The sequence below is a fragment of the Lepeophtheirus salmonis genome, chromosome 5 (genome assembly GCF_016086655.4).
Source record: "Lepeophtheirus salmonis chromosome 5, UVic_Lsal_1.4, whole genome shotgun sequence".
NCBI lineage: Eukaryota > Metazoa > Arthropoda > Copepoda > Siphonostomatoida > Caligidae > Lepeophtheirus > Lepeophtheirus salmonis.
In genome coordinates, this window is record NC_052135.2 from 49,122,609 (window position 1) to 49,145,079 (window position 22,471).

Genomic DNA, 22,471 nt, shown 5'->3' on the forward strand with positions numbered 1-22,471 from the left:
CTGCGCTTACAAAATGGCTGAAACTTTGGTGAGTAAATATCAACAGATAGATGTGACTAGCTTTTATTTACAATTACTGCCATCTTCACGTTGAGGTCGGAAACGTTTCATACCTCCCTCGTATTATGTTCAGGAGCAGAGGGTTAAAATAAATAACACAAATATATTAATGAGTGAGGCCCTGAACGAAAATTTATTTGAGATGAACGGAAAAAGTGTGAATGGAATCCAATCATTATAAAGGACTGGCATTTAATTAGACCCACATTGTAAATTGAGTAGCATATTCAAATGAGACAAGTTTATTTAAAACATGAAATGTATCTTTCATAACGGTGTAAGGGGGCATACATATGTGAGCAAGTCTGGTATGTTGATGTTGTAGTAATTACGTATGCAATATCTTTGTTTATTTAAACTTAAGTAGGTTTATTTATTTTACATTGACGTCAGCGCATTTTGTAATGGTCTATTAACTCTATTTTATGACATTCAATACTAAAAATGAATGATACCTGGCTTGGAATACCCAAATACATAAGTATTTGGGATAATGAATTTTTGACTTTTGTTTTCAAAGTTAATACCCTCTAAAAGCAATGCATAAACTATTATCTAAGAATGACATAAATTACTACTTTAAAGTCATGGATATGAATGTATTGCTATTATATCAGCCTAATATTGATTTATTAATTTTAAGGAGCCCCACAAAGAATTTTTTTATTTTATTTGGCAGTTTAATAAAAGAATAAGGGTACATTGTATAAGTTTGCCCGCACGTCATACTTTCTATTTCTATCTCGAAATTAAAGACAGTGGATAGTTGAAATTCAATCATTGCAACCTTTTAATAATAATTAAATCACTTTGGAAAGCGAAGAATAAATTATTAGAGTAGAAGGAGAGGTATTTCAACGCCAGAACTGATTAAAAAAAAGAAGAAATAAAGTTGAGTGACGTCCTCAAAGACCGACCTTTATTCTTTTTTAGGACTGAACTGGACCGGACCGAGACTTAGCTAGACGGTACTTCAGTCCTGAATAAGGGTCGACACAGCACCAAATCAAAAATATCATTACACCTCCTCTAACCCCCTCTTGTGCTGAATATTTCAGTTAATACACTATTTGTACGGATTGTTGAAGGGTGAATGATTTTGTATTTAAATATGTAAGGACACAAGCAAGCTGTTATGATTATTCTCCAAATTGAGTGTGGATTAATTTTGTATTCTTTGACAAATTATTGTTAATAACTGTTTGAGTTTGATGCAAATTGAGCAAACTATAGCAAAATTCTACCGACATGTCTATGAAATATTGAATATAAGGCCTATAATTGACGACTAGACATGTATAAATATTGGGCACGTTTAAATTAAAACACGTAACCTTTCATCCAAAAAGACAGAAAAAATGGCCTAAAATCATTTGGTAGTTAGCCAAATAAGTCATTCACACGAACTTCAGTTTATCTCTTAAGTACTTCCAGACTATATTTAGTCATATTAATATTAAAAATCCTTCATATTATTTTATTCCATACTGTACATATATAATATTGCTTCGTAATGTTTCATTATTATATGCATTTGCATTTCTATATACTAGCCAAAATTTCTTCGTATAAATAATAACATGCCAATTTATATATATATAAATTTACAACGACTTAAAGGGATCAACAAGAAATTGTATTCCTGTCCTTTTGGAAACGGAGCAAAAGTAGAGAATAACTTATTATTTCGTTAATTGATCAAAAGTAATAAATTAGGAAATAGCCATTACGTATCAAGTGAGATGAGTGAATCAACAGTTGACAACGAAATAAATGTGGTATTTTTGTGTTAGCGAGGTAACATCGTGATATATGAAGTAAAAAAAATATATATAAATTTCCTCCTTTTTTTGATTTTTCTTCAAGATTATTTTTATGTTGACGCATATTATGTATATAAGCACATAACACAAATTTGAAATCCTGATATGCGTGACGTTTTTTGCTCAAATTAGTATCAAAATTAAATTTTATGCAAATTCTATGTACAAAAAACTCATTTAAAAAACTAGCCATGAGAAATAGATTGTAAAAAAGTCATTACCCTAATTCAGGTATATCAAGATAATATAATAAAGTCGTTGTTTGTCTTTCTCTTCAATGTGAGGTGGGGTACCAAATGAGAACACTTTGTCTCTTTTGCAATATAATTGATGCTTCAACTCAAAAACATATTTCTATGCAGATTTCATTATCATATAAATTTGGTAAAAAGACATATGGATATATGTCAATCTATTTTTAGTTCATCATATGAAGACACACAGAACGTTCTAAATTCATATGCAATTCATTTGAAACAAATGACCATGAAGCAGCAATAAAGGCTTAACTTGAGTTTTAATATTATACTAATTCATTCACAAAATAAAGGATATCATTTGTCATTCGATTTGCTGACCACTATAGAATAGATGTCTGAGTCTTATAGACTGTAAAACTACTTAATGGGTTCAGCTGACACCAGCACTAGACATAAACAGGTATATTATTAAGGGATATGTTGGGGGATGCTATGTGCAACCCCTTTATTAAAATGTTGTTCTTTAATTTTGTCGTACTCATTGTTTAAAAAAAAAAATATGTCAAAATTGTCAAAGGTTTGCTAAAGAGCCAAATAAAGAAAAATCCTAATAAAGGCCCTGGGCGGACATAAGTAAAGGTGTATAAAACATGTGCTAGAGAGCGAGTGCGGTTTTTTCTTGCTGGTAATCTAAACATGATTGTTAAATTTTCCAAACAGTTGTTACTGTAATTTAATTATTGACGACAGAACATCTAAGCATCAAGCAATAACTAATTCGTGTCATCATGAAAGACGTAGAGTAACAATGTGGCAAATGCTTGGGGAGTAAACGAGAATGAAATCCTTTGAAGAACTGAGAGTATAATGGAGGTACAACATCGGAAATTGTTGAACTTATAGGTCCTTGCTATATACGGAGTGTGATTTGTGTTTATTTCCTTCTTGTCATGGCTGGTTGCTACTTATCTAATAAAACCTCATGATAGCTAAGGCTTCCAAGCTTTCTTCGAATTATCAGGCTAACCACATTAATTTATATTTTTACATACCGGCTGGACATATAATATACATCACTGGATATAAGTTACATTATTTGTCCCTAACGAACATGCAAATTCAGTATTTCTTCCACTTTATACTATACTTTTGGCAATACAGTATGAATTATGAGCATTTTTGCTAAAAGAAGGGAGTTTTTACTCCTTAATGAGTAATTACAAAATCCTCAATGTATCCATCTATATTTTTTGGGCACAAATTCACCCCTAATTACAGCAAATAGAGAGTTCCCTCTACAAGTAAATGTTGTTCAGTATAGAGCTTTCTCACGAGACGTCAGCTTTGTTTATGCTGGCCATTTTTGGGTCCTAAATAAACAAGTTTAATAAAATTGTCAAAATGGGACCAGCAAATAAAAGGACTTGAATCGTTTTGTCTATCAAAAAACTAGTTGTACAATATATCTTTTAAATGTATTAAAAATATGTTATTACTTACATATTGTAGGTAAAAATTAACGATTACAATGGAAAGATTAATATATTTTTCTTTAATTTTCCTACTTTTTTAGTCCCTAGTTGATCTTCCCAAAAATATAATGGTTCAAGTCTAGTCATTTTTAGGTTTTTTTAGTAGGTATTACTTTGATTTACAGATTTTTTTAATTGATAACGTTTGCTTGTTTAATCCCCAAAAATGTCGACATTAACAATGCTGACGTCATGAGATATTTCCACAATAAGCTCCAAGGCGTCTCTTATAAGTAATATAACTAATATTTTATATTATATTTATATTATATATTAAGAGTATTTTGTAAAAAAAAATGAATTTTATTGACGCCTCCGAAAACTGAGGGAAGTAGAATATATTTTATTTATGCGATAAAAAGTTTTGGAAAATATAATTTATTCATCTACAATGTAACATTTGACAAGAGAAACTATTAATAATCTATAATTATTCCTGATAAAAATATCATTAATATTAGTGATGGATTCAAGTTATTACTATCGAGTTCGAATAATTCAATATTGTTTTTGATTTAAAAAAAAAAAAAAAAATCCATAGTTATTCACAAAAATTAGAAAAATTAAATTTTTTGGAAAAACATTTCAAATATAAAAATGTTCAACAAAATTCAAATAATTTCAAGTATTAATGTTTTTTGAATTTTTAAAAAAAAATTCCCAGCTATTCACAAAAATTAAATTGATTGGGAAAAATTTCAAATATATATTTTTTTTAATTTTAAAAGTTTACAGTTATTCACAAAAAGTTAAGTTAAAAAATCTATAGCTATTCACAAAAAATTAAACTTCTTGGAATTTTTTTCAAAAATTTACAGTTATTCAGAAAAAAATTCAAAAATTTATTTGAAATATTAAATATTACATTTCCCTTAATATGAATGAAAAAAGGGTTTTAATTTTTATAAAACTGTTGCTTAGACCCCCAAATAGACGACATCAAAATTGTTACGTGACGTAAAAACTCTCTATATCAATATTGGACACGAGGATTTGGGGGCTCTCAAATGATGACATTAGGTAGATAATTATGTAATCAGTATACCATATATATATATAAATAATAATATAGGCGTATTTTCTCCAATTCGAATTATTATTGCGTAACAGACAATAACTGTCTACAATCAAAGTCATCAAGGGATTAAGGGACATTGATTTGAATATGATTCATGGTGTTATTCAACTAACATGAGAATTGGTACTGTTTTGTTGTTGTTGTTGGTTGCTGATTTTTCTACTTCCATTCACCTTATTGGTGTTTTAATGCCATTAATTTTACATTGTATTTTTTTATCAGATGTAAACTTTTCTAATTCTTTTACCCCAATTATTGATTAGTTGAATTCGAATTAAGCTGTTAGTAATAATCGAATGCAGGATAATTATACAATTGGAAAGAATTTGCTAAAGTTACCAAGAGTCTTTGTGTATTTTTGTAGGAAAGACTGCAAGATACAATAAAGATAACAACGTCTGAGAATTGGAACTTGAAATGCCTCCTACTAAGGTATTAATAACAATCAAAAGAAGAATACTTACACAGTTGGAATGAATAGACTAAAGTTACCAACTGTTTATGGATCTTTTTGAAGGAAAAGTTGCAAGACAGAATTAAGATAATTGGATAAGTTCAGTTGAACGTGAATTAGGTCTTATTAGCTGTTAATAATCAAATGTAGAATACTTCCACAGTTAGAAAGAATGAAGCAGGAGCATTGTTTCCTTAGATTAGTTTGTAAACAAAGGGACAGAAAAGTGGTGCTGTCTTGCAGGAAGATTATACTATTTCCTAAATTATAAGACTACGTTGTATAAAATATAGAATGCATCGCATACTCACATAGAGGGCGTAATGAAAATTCGTTTTCTATGCTTGAACCATTTTAAGGAAATAATTTAAGCATCAGACTGTCATACCACCTTTAGTATAAAATATTTTTCTTAGTTTACTCATACCCATTGACTTAAGTTACCAACTATTTGGGGATATTTTTGGTGGACAGGTTACGCAATATAATAGGGTACGAACAAACTAAAAATATATATACTATCCGCAAGATGATGAGACAGTCTTTAGCTTGTTGTTTAAAAAATGGCGCATGCTCAGAATAATTTTGACAGCCCCCTCTATGTGGGAATCATACGTCGTATTGTTTTTAATAAATAATATTATAATTCAGAGAGTTGTATTATTTTACCACAAGACGGCACCACAATATGACGCTTTGTTTACAAACGAATATATGTAGTGTTGTGTCCGGTCCTTATATAGGACGGCAGTACAGTCCGGTCCGGTACCATTTAGTCCAGTCCCACTTGTCAGTCCTTAAAGAAGATAAAATCGATCCCTCGTGATTTCATAGAGGGTGTTTCTCCCATGTTTTTAGTTATTCTGTTATATAATATAATAAATTATATAACTAAGTAAAAATATACTATGTTCGTATTAAAATGAAAATATAATTATTTTTTGCAAGATATGTGGAATGATTTTAATTAGTATCTCATGTTTATTAAAAATTCTAAAGACCGACAGTTAAAGGCCAGTTCTAAGACTGAGCTGAATAAATAAGGACCAACACAACACTAAATATATGTAAACAACTTTCATTCCCCATTATGAGGTACAATGTATCATTTGTTGAACTCGAATTAGCTCTCATTGTGTTTCTTTTATGAAGAAAGGTTGCGAGATGCAGTAAAGAAATAAGAATATATAATGGAGAAATTGAGTAGCTCCCCGCTTCCATGTAACTACACACTCATAGATCACCAGCATGAGTTTCTATAAGTGAATGCTATACTTAAATGATTACAAGGAATCTCAGCAGGAGTTCGCACACAACAACATGTGAATCATTTACTGAAATCTAAGAAATACTATACAACGAGTCTATGTTGTAGGGATTTTTGTCTATTTATAAATATATATGTTAATGTACAACATTCACTAATACATATTGCATTACACCACATAATACCAGAGTTGTAGTATTCAAGTCCACCACGGCTAAAGTCAAGTTCTAATCAACTCTCCAAATGTACCTACAAATGTGAACCCGTATATAATTATGTTTCCCAGTCAAGTCTAAGTACAAGAAATACATAAAATAAAAAAGGACTCAAGTCTGAACTTAGGCTTGAGTCGTTTTTATCAAGGCCCTAGTACTCGGAACCAAATGGAACCAGTCTAAATTCCGACTCGAAAGCAAATGGTCTGACTTGGACAATGTTACTTTAAATATAACTCTGCATATATTTGCAGAGACCGATTCAAGTACTAGTCAAGTACACCCCATAGTCTATAAAGAAAATCCCTCAAGTCCGGACTTGGAATCATAGAGCTATAATAAGTGGCGCCGGAAGTATAGGGGCCAAGCGGCCATTGATGAATTTTTATAGTTATAGTAATAAAAAAAATCGTTTTGGAAAAGTGAGCTAAATTCCTCGTGATACTGCAATACCAGACGAACTCTTGAAGGCACCCATACAAGCATGTGAATCTCCCTCGTCTCTTATAAATAACTTTAATATGAAGAAGGACAGATTGTTTCTTGTATCAGATATTAAGCTCATAAGAATTGATAACTTGTCTTTTATTAAAAAAAAGGTTATTTTATCCCCTCCAAAAAGCAACTACCGCCCACCCCTTACGAACGCCCTTGTACCTAGTAGAGGCAGGCCCTTTCCTATTGTCATAGGTGGTGGCTAGATTTGCACCCTCAGAGGAAGTATAAAAATCTTCGTCCAATTAAAAGCCACAGGCCCTCCTGGATATAGAATGTTTATGCTGGTTTCCATTCATTTTAAGCAAGGAGATATGTTTATTTTAAGGAAGGAGATATGTAACTGATGACTCTTCATCAGTGGCTCCGGAAGTAAGGAGCCATTGACCCACACCATTATCTTAGACTATATTTCTATAAAAAAAAGTAAGGTTGTGTGACTATACAGTCAGTAACATGATTTTGCGTCCCCACTTGCAAATAGAATATGGCGTCAATGCTCTTCTATAAAATTTAATCTGTATTTTCTTGTCTACTGTCGATGTTTCTGCTTCTTTTCTCTTAGTCAGTGTGCTGAACGCTGATTGGTTGAATTAGAATGAGCTTTCAAGCTGTGAACAATTCCCAACAATATTATTGAATATATTGAAAGTTGGAAAGAATTGGCAAAATATCAACTGATTTTGGGCCTTTTTTCTGTTTCATTTCGGAGGAAAGGCTGCAAGTTACAATTTAAGTGGCGACTTGCTTTATTTTTTTGGGGTTGTTTAGTACAAATTCACAGTTGCCGAATAGTTTCATTTTGTAAGAACCTGTTCTTTTACATATTAAAAATAGCATTTCTCGCGTAAATTGTTTTTCATAGTTTATTGGTTTGCGAACCCATTCGGACCAGCGACATCACTAGTACATATATTTATATGAATTTATAATTCATTCCAATTTTTTTTAATAATAATCCATGAGTTGACATTTGAGTATGCTCATTTAAGTTCCCATTGCGTTGCATTGAGCCAAACAATAACAATGTACATTATCTTATGGAATGACAATGACCCATGAATGGCTTTTTCATGTCCTAAAAAATCATGTATTCCTTGTTCAATCGACCAAAATGCCAACAGATGTTTCTAACATGATGAAAAAGGACTACGCATAAAAATGCATCAAAAGTGAGACATGTAAAAACTGACTTTGGTTGTCTGGTTTTTGTAACAAGAATTGTTGCATATGCGAACGTTAATAGAATATATAGATAAGTGAGAGATCCGTTACAGCAAAAACATTCCCTCTTTTATATATTTTCATCAAACTTCCCAAATAACTGATGTACTTATTTAAATCGATCAACCGTTTGATTGGCCCTGAATATACATTAGGAAATTATATCGACCATTTGTGTATAAAAATGCCCTTCAAAAGTATTTTTAATCTACAAAACATAGTATGGGAGAACAAAATCAAACTACTCAGCTTTTAAGAAATAGATAGCACGTAGTTAATTTTTATTATAACTCGCAATCCTTCATGTAAGAAAATTGATTTATTTGAAAAATCCATACCTATTCATAGAAAATTTAAATTTGGAAATTTTGTAAGAGAATTGAATATTTTGAAAATTTGGATTTTTTTTTGGGGGGGGAGACTAAAGCCCTCCAACCCCCTTCTGCAGACGCCCCTGTAAATTTAGTCTCGGGTCCAAGTCCCAACTTTTTTTAAGAAACTTTAACAATGGGAATATTTGTAAGAAACCGATAGCTGTCAACAAAATCCAAAGTGATTTTTTTTGTTAGTTAGGTAAAAATCACGACTAACTTTTTGAAATAAACAAAGGTCCATTATCAGGGGAGTAAGCAGAAGTCAAGTAACCCACTCTTGGGGGATTAAAGAAGAAAAAAATAAAGAAAAGAATGAACTATAGCTAAAATAATACTAATAATCGAGTAAAATACTAATACTTTTAACTTCGGGTATCTTTTTGAAAGAGACTTCAAATCATAACTTATCCATGGATTTGAATGTATTTTTGCTTCGGCTCGTGTAAAATACTATAATCGGCAAATTTGTTATGCAAAAAAATCTAATCAATTACTGATTGAGAGTGATTGCATCATTATCAAATCACATCCATTTTGTTGTTTCACCAATATGTAGTTGTTATTTAATGAAAGAGGCAGAAGTATGATAACATTATGTCATTGATTTGGCACAACTTCAAAATTTACACTGTATTTTGATGTCTGCTGTTGATTTTTTGCTTCTTTTCCGTAATCAGTGTCCTTATAGAGTCTCATCTCACAAAATCAAAAAAATATAACAGAATTGTATAGCCTGTTGCAGATTTTTCTGCTTCTCCTCCACTAATCAGTCTTCTGACACGGATTTATCTCACCAACACAAAAATGTAATTTGAATTTGGTTTTCAGCTGTCTAATTTCGCCTTCTTTTTTTACTAGTCAGTGTTCTGTTACGGTGATACCTTGTGAAAAAAATCGGACGGATCTTTTAGCTCGCCCGTTTCGTTGGAGTTGGGAAACTGAAGAATTAATTTTCTTTTCCGTAGCTGTCATCATTATTAATTTATTCCTGGGAGTGAACTTCCTCTTCTACTGCATACAACATATCTACGAAACCAGATTGAACATTAGAGGGTCCTCATAAATGAATTTGCTCGGGAGTTATAATTGTAAGTTCTTGTTGAATTCAGAGTAGAATAAAGGATCGATATGACTATTGACTATGTCTTTGTTTATTTCCATTTCCCGCTCTCCTTTCTTCACAGTTGCTTGTAGCAGATCTAATGGCCCGTCATGACAGCTACGCCTCTACCCTCCAAAACATTCTTCTAATTGTTCGATAAATGTAACTAGCTTTTATTCACTGTTACTGCCATCTTCACGTTGAGGTCGGAAACTTTTCAGACGAACCTCATATTCCTCTTTGTCATATCTCAGGGTAGTCGTGATCAATTTCTTACAATTATTATTAGATAAGGATTCCATAGCTAACAAGAATTTGCTAACTTACATTCATCCTTTAAGGGAAGGTTGGGAGATACAATATGTACACGTACTAAAATAAGAATATATTATTTAAAGGGTTCTATTTGAAATACTTCTATTTCAGGTTCCACAAACTATAGAAGTAATATTATTAGATCAAGAAGTGTCTAATATAATACACATATGCATTTGCGTCAAGAAAAGAAAGGGAGGGGTAAGAACTAAGATGCGTAGGATTCAAAAGCCGTCCATATGTTTCTACATAAATATAATAATATTTCCATTACAAAACCTTACATAAGAAGAAGAAGAAGAAGCACCAGTTGTACTCGTCGAGGCAAATGTACACATTATATAAATATTCTAGAAGGAAGAATTTTAAATATAAAACTAAACAAGATCCTCGTGAAGGCCATTGAAGGGGTTCATCAAATACACTGTAATTAAATCCATGTGTACTATGCACACATTGTACATATGTCCAACCCAATATTTATTTAAAACCAAGGGATCTCTGTCATTGTTGAAGGAGATTTGTAACATTATATACTCAGATATGTACATAAATGTACAGTGTCACAATTTGAAAGTGCTTATGCCGTCATAAGCAATTGATATGGTAAATCGGTATAACTCTAGACCAAATTGTTCTTAATCTCTGAGGAATTCTACACTGGTGGGGAAAGTCAGAGATGCCAACTGGGGAATCAGGGGCGTAGGGCAGGATTATATATATATATATATTTGGGGGTGTGGCTTGGTTTTAATATTCTTTAATTCCTTAATTTGGGAGGGGATGACTCAAACCCACCCCTGTGGACACACCTTGGAATGAACGGCCGGATAAAAATAGCTATAAAATTTCAACCAATTTTTCTTAATGTTTAACAAAATTTCTAATCAAAACCATTTAGAGACTGTTTTAATATAAAAACAACCAATATATGAGGTATTCTTAGTCATGTTTGGATAAAAGTAACACTATTGCGTTTTTGAGATCAAACCCAAATGGCAAAACCGCCAGATTGACCTTGAATCCACCTTGAAACCATTTAAGAAAGTGGAACCAAGGCACTTGTTTAGGTAAAACAAATCCAATTTCTCATAAACCTGTATGCTTCCAGTGTTGACATTTTGTATGGGTTTTATGACCCAAATAAATTAAGAAAAACAAAAAAGCATAATGTATTTTTTTACATTTATATGAGTAAAAAAAATATAATATATGCAAACAAAAATTAAGGGCATTAAAATGGCAAAAAAACAAAGCGTATATTTACGGACTGAACACTGCATGGGTTAAAAAATAATTTGTCAAAGACCGATTTTGTGGCGGTAGAATGGGGAGTTGTCTCTCAAAAAGGGCGGAATTGGAGAAAAAAGGTTAGGAACCTCAGCATAAAACCGAACTAGACCCACTTATTTCCTTTTGGGCCGATTTAGACCGAATTTTACTATTGGACCGATCTAGACCAATTTTTTCTTTGAGACCGGTATTGCCTGATTTTTTTTTGTTAGTTTGAATTAATTAGGCCCGATTAAAGTCATAATGGTGTAGAATATCCAGACTGAAACCCAACATTAATATGTACCATTAGGTCTATAGTTTTTAACAAATACTTTTTGATGGAAGTAATTTCCTCTTTTAAAACGAGGACAAATATGTTTTGTACGCTTGTATAAATGTGCTGAGTATCTCAGCTTTCCAACTACTGTACTAAGTATAAATATTTATATAGGTCTTCTCTCAGAAGATATGAAATTAATAGGAAGTAACGACAATATTAATGAGTCATTTTTTGGGATGATTCAAAGTATGTGCAGGCATACAATGCATTTTATAACAAGCTATAACGAAATTAAAATTCACATATTATAATATACTCCCATCTAAGAGAAATAGATCCAAATGATCTACTTCTATTAGTACATGCACTTCAAAATAAAGCGGAAATGGATCATTTCTTAAAAACACTACAACCTACAAGGCCAATTCATACTTTATTTAAAAAAGCTTAAATAGATTTTTCAAATGATCCCACATTATTTGGGATCAAGCATCTGGTTGGCCCTTGAGATTAAGAAGGAGTTGATTTTGTATTATTAACAAATTCAAAATTCAATTCCATGCTGTAATCATATACTAGAATCTATTCAAATGAAGCTCTGATTTTGAGAAAAAGCTGTTAGATGCTACTAATCGCATTTTGGATCCCTGGGGCTAGGTCCAGATGACACTATGGTCCAAACGGTATTTTTCCGTTAATACATTTTAAACGTAATTTATGAAAGGGTGCGTTGAATATAACTCTTAAAGTCCTGGTTGATCAAAAAGTATAATAACAATTCTATGTTCATTTTTTAGGGCCTGAACAGAAGCAATATTTCATATGGCCGCTTATTTCTTCCCCCCCTTTTATATTGTTCTACCAATGAATAATTTTGACTCATGGTCAAAGCTAAAACCAATTGGGGAAACTACTACCATGTGATCATTTTTTCATCAAATTTAGTTAGCAACTGGGCAAAATAAGCCCTGGGGAAATCATTCATTACTCTATTGCTATCTACGCAATCTCTTTGGTTCCTTTCAAGTGACATATCGCAAGGGAAAAAGTTTCACAAGTATACATCAATATCCTTATTGATTCGAAAAATAATACTATTTCCTAGTCTATTTTCTAGACTAACCAAGTTTTTGTATGTTTTGTTGGACTAAAACAAAAAAAAAATCTTCAGGAGAAAATAAAAACAAGAAATAATGTTACGAAGTGTCATGAAAACGGAATAATATGTTGCGAATCCAGATAATTGTGACGAAGCAAGACAAATTGATAAATTGCTTAATACCATAGAGGAAACAAAATGTGAATAAACATGACGAATAATAGGCGAAATTATCTGTGACGTAGACGAGACAATTATGAAGAAAAATGACAAAGTCGTGTCTAAATGTGACGAACAAGAGGAAATCGAGGATAATGCCACAAAAACGGGACAAAATGTAAGGAATCAAACATTTCTAACTAAGTATATTGTTCGGGAAATTGCTTATAAGGAAGTCTCAAGTTTATAACTCAAAATAATATCCAACTAATATAAGTCATATATTGACATTTACAAAGAATCCTAGAGGGACAGAAGGGGTTGTTAACTTATATTTATTTGTAAACTATATGGCAGATAAATAATACAACTTCCTCAATGATAATATCTTTAATAAAAAGTATGTTTCTTACATAAATAGCGATGTCACAATTTTTATGACCATGCACCATTTTTTTCATAACAAGCTACAAAGTACAAACTGACACACCACCTTGCTAATAGTATTTTTTTTTAGTTTAGCAAAAAAAACATCAATATCTGAAAGATGGCGTAATAAACAAATACGCACACAAATTACTAATAAACAATAGTAAATTCAAGATGGCGCCACTATCCTAGGATATCTAAACAAACAAATAATAGGTAATTAAAGTTGATGCCCCATTAGTCATTATCTATCTCTGTATATTATATCTGCGTTTTGGAAGAATGAAAAGTAATTAAGGAGTCAAACACATAATTAAGGCACCAAACAAAAAAAAAAAAATTAAAGGATGATAATATTCCGTGATTAATTCGTTGAAAAAACAACGAATAATAATAATTCATCTTTAGGAATATTTAATTCAGCCTTCAATTGAATTTTTGTTTTTAAATTACATTAATATGTATGTACATATATAATATGAATTGTACTTTTCCTCCGGAAATATAACAATCTATTAGAAATGTTGTAACGATTCACCTTATCACGATAGGATTATTATGATAGTTGACAGACAAGACATATTTGGCAAAGATTAGCAATGTAAATTAAAGTGATATATATTTACAAACTTCCAGTTACGTTACTATATAACTACTAAGCTATTCTTTGACTCTAGTGTTTAGTTATGCATTAGATTATTTTATGAAAACATAAAGTAATAATATTATTATGAAAATAAAATGCACAACGACCTAAATTTGGAATGACAAAACATTTTTATGTAGTCATAAGCATCATAAATTTTTTATAACATCAACATCACAAGAAACTATTATTAATGTGGCATATTACTGCAATGATTAAAAAAAATAACAGGGATTTTATACAAATCATCATATTTTTGTGGCCGGGTGAATCAATGAAAGAATATACATAATATAACGCAAGAAGTGATGGATTATACATCACGAAACCTTATGCGGGATTACGTTTAATTGTAACTATTGTATTCAAATGTTTCCCATTTGGATGAATATATAATTAGTATGTAGTAGGATAATTAACATGCCTTCCTCTTCTACCTATACTTAATTATATACAAATACATATTTTGGTTCAATATTTGGTTGGATGCGCATGGCGAATTATGTGATTTACTTTGTGACGTTTTACCTTTTGGATAAACAGATTCCGAATAAGTGGCAGAGACTTGAATATAAAATTCTTTGGAGAGACGCTTCCTTCCTTGATTACTAAAATACACATCATTCATGCCAAATCATTTATAGCACTATGTAGTATTTTTAAACCAGAGCACTAAATCAAAAACAACTGGTGATGATGATATATTATTCAGTAAAAATAGTTTATAAGTTCCCTCTGCTATTGTTATTTGCACAGAAAGGGCTTCTCACACACATCGACAACAAATGACTACTAAGAGAGCAATGCAGCAATTTCTCCTAACACTTACATCCATATATTACATATAATATATATAACTCTCCTCTATATGAAATGTAAGCATGATACTAGACATGTTTAGGAAGCAACTTTTGCTCTAATTTACCAGGACAAGAAAAAAAATAATATATATATAAATAAAACAAAGTACTTGCCTCTATACTCTGCAATTAAGGACTCAATTGACGTATTTCGCAAACTTAATAATGATCCATGAAGCACAGGTAAGGAGCTGGCCTTTGTGGTCAAAACTCTTTGATGGGCAGCTGGAAGGAATAATTTATAATTGCTCGCTCAAACTTTATACATATACAAAACCATAATTCAGAAATTTAAAAATTGTGCGACACATAATTAGCTTAAGATCTAGGTTATTCAATTACAAAAGGAAAATGGGGAAAAAATTGAAAGCCAAGGCTTTACTCAGAGTCCATAAAAATAATCAAAAAAGAAATATTTGCCGCTACAAACCAGAATAAGTAATATTCGGGACCAGCCTTAGACCATTGCAAACTATGCAGCCCGCTATAAGCTTTTACTTCCATACATCCCAGTTATTACCCTTATCCCTTCTGATATTGAGCTTTGTAGAATCCATTTTGCATAGAGCCCATCAATAGTTAAGGCCGGCCCTGTTAGTATTCAATCTGAAGCTTAGCTCAAAAGTTGATGTCAGACTGCTAATTGAATAGCCTCCTGATAGTATTATATTTGTATATGTATAAAATTGAATGTTTTCTCTAGCCTGGTGCGAATAAATTGGCAACTCTCCTTGGTTGTCCTCGTGGAGCCGGTAGAACATGTGGAATAACTTTTTCCGAAACGGATCTTGAAAGATCAAAGAACATTAGGGGATCCGGTTCATTCTTTTTCTTTTCCAAATCTCCTCTTTTGGATTTACGGCTCAAGGATGTGTAATTACCCATAGAAACTTAACATAGTAAGGCGCTTCCAAATACTACTAAACAACCATACAAAAACAAACTTTAGTCAGCTGTTCGAAGTGGCTTTCTCTTTTGTTAATATCAGTAGTAGGTAATAGCTACTTCATTCATAATCAAGAGCAGATGAGTGAGAGAAAGAGGGAGGGAGTGTGGGGAAATAAGTAAGTTAGTTAAAAAAATCAGAGTTGCATTACGTCAAGAGTTCTTACAAAAGTGCATATTTATGAAAATCCCGAGACTTTCCTTTATCTACCAAAGCTGGAATCGATTTGTATATCTACCTTAATGGCATTAAGTAATCCCCTTATTAGAGTAGGGGGATTTTAAGAGATATACATACATTAAGCTTTATATCACAATACTTAGCACATTTATGTTGTAGACTTACAGTTCAAGGACAACGGAAAGTCAGTCTTGGAGTTGAAGTAAGAACAAACATATGTGGACATCCATCTGACTAAATACAAAATGAGTAGGATGCATTAAAAGTGACCAAAGAATAATTAATATTTGACCACTGATAATATATTTATTGCAAAATTATAGATTTTTATATTTAAAAAAAAGCACGGAAGAATGGATTATGTCCAATTCACTCAACCTACTTCTGATGTTACACAATCTTGCGTAAAAAACCGAGAAGGCCTCACGTTCCCTCTGGTTGAATGTTATAAATTACACATCATTTAAAAAATATTTATATTCAAATCAAATGGTCTTTTGTATTTAATTAATATACATTGCGGTCTTAAGAAGTATGATGACATTGACAATACTTTATCCGCATCATAAAAGGATTTTAATGGCTATGTGTATAGGTATTTACTATGTCTAAAACATAGAGAATAATATTTTTACCTTTTTATTTTGTCAGCTGACAATTTTTCTACTTTTCTTCCTTCCATCATTAATTTGAACGTTGCTTGGTTAAACACGAATGTTTGGATGAATGTTTTATTATTATCTACATATATGTGAAGAATCACTCTATAGTTGGGAGGATTTGGCTAGTAACCAACTGATTGTGGGCCTTTTTTTCTATCTTTGTATGGAGAAAATTTTCGTCATACAATAAATATTTCGATGTTTGTTTACTAAACATAAATCAACCAATCATATCTTACTTAATCTAGTTACTAATCAAATTCATGGATTGACGGATCAAATTTTTGTTCTAATTTATATCTTATGTAATTAATATAATTCATTTTTTACTTATAATTCAATATTTCTTCTTTAATATACCTCATAACTCGGCGTATCGATTGCACAAATAAAAATCATCTTAATAATATTGATTTGTAGATAATATATATTAATTATGGTGGTCCCTGAATCATCCCTCACACGTCATGATGTACTCATATTTGATAAATAAAAAATGAATTATTTATAAGCTTATAAGATTATCTCAATTTTTCTTTTGATAGTTAAACCATTTGGGTTTTCTTCATTTGATAATTGGTTATGAGTCTTTTATATTTGGTTGACTGTTTTCTAGGCTCAAGATCTCTGTTCCATGTTGTGAATATGAATGTTTTATAAGTTTGTTCGTGTCCAATTGTTCACAGCTAAACAATAATAAATTTATGTTCTACAAATCAACGGTCAACACATCGTTAACTTTATTGTATCACACAACGTTTCTTCCAGGGGAAAATGCAGAAAAAAGGCCCCAAATCAGTTGGTATTAGTAAGCCAATTCTTTCCAACTCTGGATTTATTATTCAATAATTGTTGGGAATTGTTCAAAACTAATTCAACCGATTAAGGTTTAGAACACTGATGAAGGGAATAGAAGCAGAGATATTGACAACTGACTCAAAATACACCTCGAAAAATCAACATTTAGCAGGCTTTCCTCCACAAGAAAAAACAGAAAAAAAGGCTTAAACTTATTGGTATACGTTAGCCAATTATTCCCAAATATGGAACTATTATTTAATAATTATTGGGATTTCTTCACAGCGTGTCAAGAGTAAGATAATTCAACCAATTAATCTTCAGAGCACTGATTTAGAGGTGGGTAAATCAGAAACATTTACATCTGACAATAAAGTACAGTGAAATTTTATTTTTTAGTGAGGTAACGCCGTGTCAGGACATTAATATAGGCAGCAAAAAAAAAAAAAAAAAAACTGTGGAAAAAAATGTAGTGTAAATTTATATTTTAGTGGGATAGTGCAGTAATAAATTAAACTTTTTTATATTTGTTGCGTCTGTCGAGGTAACTAGACGCCAACTACAGGGTGAGAGCTCAAAAATTGAATCTTCTTCGAGGCCTTGTAGCCTCAGTTCCAAAAGTCTAACAATTTTGTACTCGGTGAAACAACTGACAAAAAGCTATAATTTGATGTTTGTTTAGTTTTTGCACGATCAAAAATGTCCGAACAACAAGCAAAATGGCAGATAGTGTACGATCTCCACGCACAACATTTACTCCGACAAAATATCTTTATAGTAGACGCTGCTATGAACAGGAGAAATGATCGCTTCTTGCCTGAATCAAGAGCTCAAGTTGCGGGAACCTTCAGGACTAAACATCCAGCTCAGGTCATGGTCCTTGGCGTCGTGGTGTCCGACGGCAGCAAGATACCTCCCTACTTCTTCAAGGGCAACAAGAAAGTCAACAAGAATGTCTACTACAAGGTCCTCAGGTACCATGTCTTGCCATGGTTGAAGAGCACGTTCCCCAGGGACAGCTATGGGTTTACTCTACGCACACGCACAAAAAGATGCAACATTTCTGGAGGGAGAACATAGCTGTCTTCTGGCCTTCTTCCACAACAGACATGAGTTCCCTAGACTTCGTTGTTTGGTGGATCTTGAAGGGCAAGGCAAAAAAGACTTTATTCCAAAAAAATTTAAAAAATCTACAGCTATTCATAAAAAAATTAATTTTATAGAAAAAAATATCAATTATTAAATTTTTTGAAAATCAATAACAGAAAATTAAGTTTTTTGAAAAAAAAAAAAATCATAAATAAGATGTCAAATAATATATATTTCTTTAAATATTTCAAAAATTCACAGTTATTAAAAAATAATATATATTTCTTGGAAAAAAGTTTTAAAAATTAAATTTAAAATCCAAAACTATTCACAAAAATTGAAATATTATTTTTTTTTTGCTCTGCTGCTGCATAATTTTCCCTAATGCCCTTTTTTTTAAGAAAAAAAAAAATTGCAGATGCTACTGTTTATACAAGTTGTAATCAAAAAACAAGGGGAATAATTGGGGATAATTAATGGAATAATTGAATATTCTTTACATGGTTTATAAATTCATGATGTAATTTAGCAATTTTTCAATGGAAAAAAAAAATTGTTAAGTATTATGTGGCACATTAGATATTAATCCAAGGGTCCACAGTTCCAACATTTCACATTTGTAAATATATAATTGCTCTGAGTAATTTTTATAAAGCCAAATAAAATGAGAACATCAATCAATAGTTGGTAATTAAAATGACTGATGTTGTACATAATTCAATATGATGTTATATGACGTAGAAATTGCAAATTGTTCAAAATATATTTGATATTTGTGTCATTAAATTATGAGTTTTACAAAGTATTTATATATCAACTACAGAGATCCCATTTTCTTCATATTTTTCGCGTCTATGATATTTCCAAGAGAAAATTGTTGCCCATGAAGTATCGTTTTTAAATATTTCATCATATATATGCTTCCTTTTAGGGGGCATTCATACTCTAAGTAGCCACTTAGGAGGAAGTATTAAAGTAATAAATATATTTCCTTTCATCTTTAAATAATGTTAAAAATGGTTTTAGGGATACAAGGTATGTTCACATGGGCCCTCAATGCCTTTAAATAGTTATTTCTTACCAGACACTCCACGATGCATCCTTTAGGTCTCAAGGTCACGAAGAAATGTATTTTCCAAAAAACATTCAATGACTTTTGACCGAAAACATTTTTGCCGAACGGACATTTAACAGAATGACAATTTGCCAAATGTTCATTTTACCGAAGGACAATTTGTCGAACCCACATTTCGCCGAAAAATGATATTAAATGTAATAATAGGTATACGATTCTATATTTTAATTCACTACTTTTGCTTCATATTGCAATCCAATAGTATTATCACTTTAAATTGTATTAAAAAATATATACATATATCAATAAAATTCATTTATAGGGGTAAATGTCCCAAATGGTCCTTCGGCGATTTGTCCTTCGGGAGAATGTAGATTTGCAAATTGTCCTTCGGCTAAAAAGTTTTCAGCCAACTGTCCTAAAACCATCATTTTTTTTAAACAATCTTAGAGCCAAATTTTCGGACAAAAATGGTTATTTCACGGTAATAAAAAGGTTAGGAATCACTGCTTCCCCCACAATTCTGAAATTTTTAAAATTCCAAACATCGAAAAATTGGTTTTCCAAGATCTGCTGGTTGAAGGATAACCTATCCTTCAATGACAAGGGATGTAAATAATCACATTGTTTTAATTCAAGATAAATAAAAGGTATAATTTAAAAAAAGTTAAAAGGCAAAAAAAATTTAACTTTTTCATAATGTAAAAATATGTGGATGAAGGTATATTTTGCCAAAATATGTTAGGTATATAATTAAAATAAATATATAAAAATATATTTGCATACTATAATAGCATTGTAATTATCATATCAAATAATAAGAGTCGTTATGAAATGGTCAGATGTAGATATTTCTGCGAGGCCATATGTCTCTCTTTAAAAAAAATTATATACAATTTCGTCACCCAATCTATTTCACCGTGTACTATATATGCCAAAGATACCAATTAGTACTAATCAATCATAAATGTTATTATATAATAACAATTGAATCTGTAAAATAAAGCAAAATGTGTCATAAAAACTAAATGACTTTTGGGACAAACAGAGCATTTAATTAGTAAATTAAAAAACAGAGATCACATTCACGTGAAACCATTTATTAATTTAATAAAATATAGAAAAAGTTGTAAATTCATTTTTATACTTTTAACATATATTATATACTTATAGTGTATCTCCCAACCTTTCTTCAGAAATGTAATAGACAAAAAAAAACCCAAAATCAGTTAAATAGAGTTATCCAATAGGACATGAGAAATTGTTTATTAAAATTAGTTTGTCAAGCAGGCGACAGAGAGTGACGTCGTATTGTAACAAAATAATACAACTCAATGAATGATAATTATCATTATCACGTAGAAGAGACACCCATGCCCTATAGTAATATATAATTATTTTATTCTAGGCTACAGAAACTAACATCTTGCAGATTATATATGTTTTACTTAGGTCATGTCTTATTCTTTTTCATCATGGGATTATCATATGTCCATAGTCGTAGGAAATAGCTCACTGCTGAACTACAAAAACTAATTACAATTACATTAATGTCTACGTTCAGAATATTCATCGGAAGAAAAGAAAGGGTACATTGTATAAGTTTGCCCGCACGTCATAGTTTCTATCTCGAAATTGGAGAAAATTCAATTATCGGAACCTTTTAATAATAAAAAAATAACTAGAGGAGATAGTGAGTTTACCTCTTATGGTGAATATAGGAGAGAGAAGGAGAGGAACTCGAGAGTCTATTCGTGGACTGATGGATGAGGCTAAGGAGTACAAGATCAAAGGTCTAGAACTTAGGTCTATATTTGTAAAAAACGAGAGGGAGAATAAATATATCATTTTTTATAATATACTTTTAAATTAAAGCCGTTTTATGTACAAAATATTTAAATTTATATAACCCCACATTAGTATTCAATGATTAAATAACGTATCTCCCAGAAAAGTTGACTCATTTGATTGTTATAAATATAAATACAGTATAATAGAGAGCTTTATGCCATATCCCTCAAAACCGGAGTGAGCAAGGAGTAAAATTTAACGTGTTCAATCCTTCATTCAAGTGAGGACTCTAAATAGGTTCCTATTGGTCATTTGGTGTAAGACAATCAAGCAATATAATAAACGAAGACACAAAAAAGGCATGAGTAATGTACTCAGGTACTGCACCGTACTCCTATTATATGTCCTTGATGAGGCTTAGATGCGGGGAAAAATGGCAGTGCCTTACATAATGAGATATGATCTCCTCCCGTCTCATTTTTCAGGCTACTGATTGACTCCAATTCTCTCCTTTCCTCCCCAATACTCCATAAGATACCCACTTACAACCTCTTCTACATAGTGAGATCTTCCATCTACTTTTAGAATCCTCCAATGTGTTAATTGTCTGAATAATGTTCTTTATTATAAAAAGGTTGTGATGATTGAATTTCTATTTCCGCTGTCGCCAATTTCGAAATAGAAGGATAAAGTATGACGTGCGGGGAAACTTATACAGTGTACCCCAAAGATGAAAAAAAAAATCGACAGTTCATAACAAAATACAGCGTATATTTTTGCGTTAGTGAGGCCGTGTTAAATTATGATTTCCCCTAAAATAATTTTTATAAAGTGACGTTATTATTTTGGAAGTTGATCATCTTTATTAGAGGCCTGATATTGGAACCAAGATTCAAAAGGATAACATGGCGTTACCCCACTTTTAGGTACATAAATATGTACATTAAAGGGGTCTGATTGTCCTACGAGGTAATCTTGAGGTGGCACATCTCGATCAACTTATAAAAAAAATGCCAAAACTCTTTACTTATTGAATATGTATG

The 22,471-nt window shown here is 31.4% G+C and overlaps 1 protein-coding gene, 1 long non-coding RNA gene and 1 other non-coding gene across 3 annotated transcripts in view; 1 reads left to right on the forward strand and 2 right to left on the reverse strand.

Moving 5' to 3' along the window:
• Positions 1-22,471, reverse strand: part of LOC121117292 (microtubule-actin cross-linking factor 1-like) — a 233,642-nt gene that overhangs the window by 114,966 nt on the left and 96,205 nt on the right.
• LOC121119140 (U2 spliceosomal RNA) lies at positions 7,047-7,233 on the reverse strand. Its single transcript, XR_005864686.1, has one exon. It is a non-coding gene; the product is annotated as a U2 spliceosomal RNA (small nuclear RNA).
• On the forward strand, positions 15,954-18,767 carry LOC139905482 (uncharacterized). Its single transcript, XR_011780269.1, has 3 exons — positions 15,954-16,262; positions 16,337-17,812; positions 17,873-18,767. It is a non-coding gene; the product is annotated as an uncharacterized lncRNA (long non-coding RNA).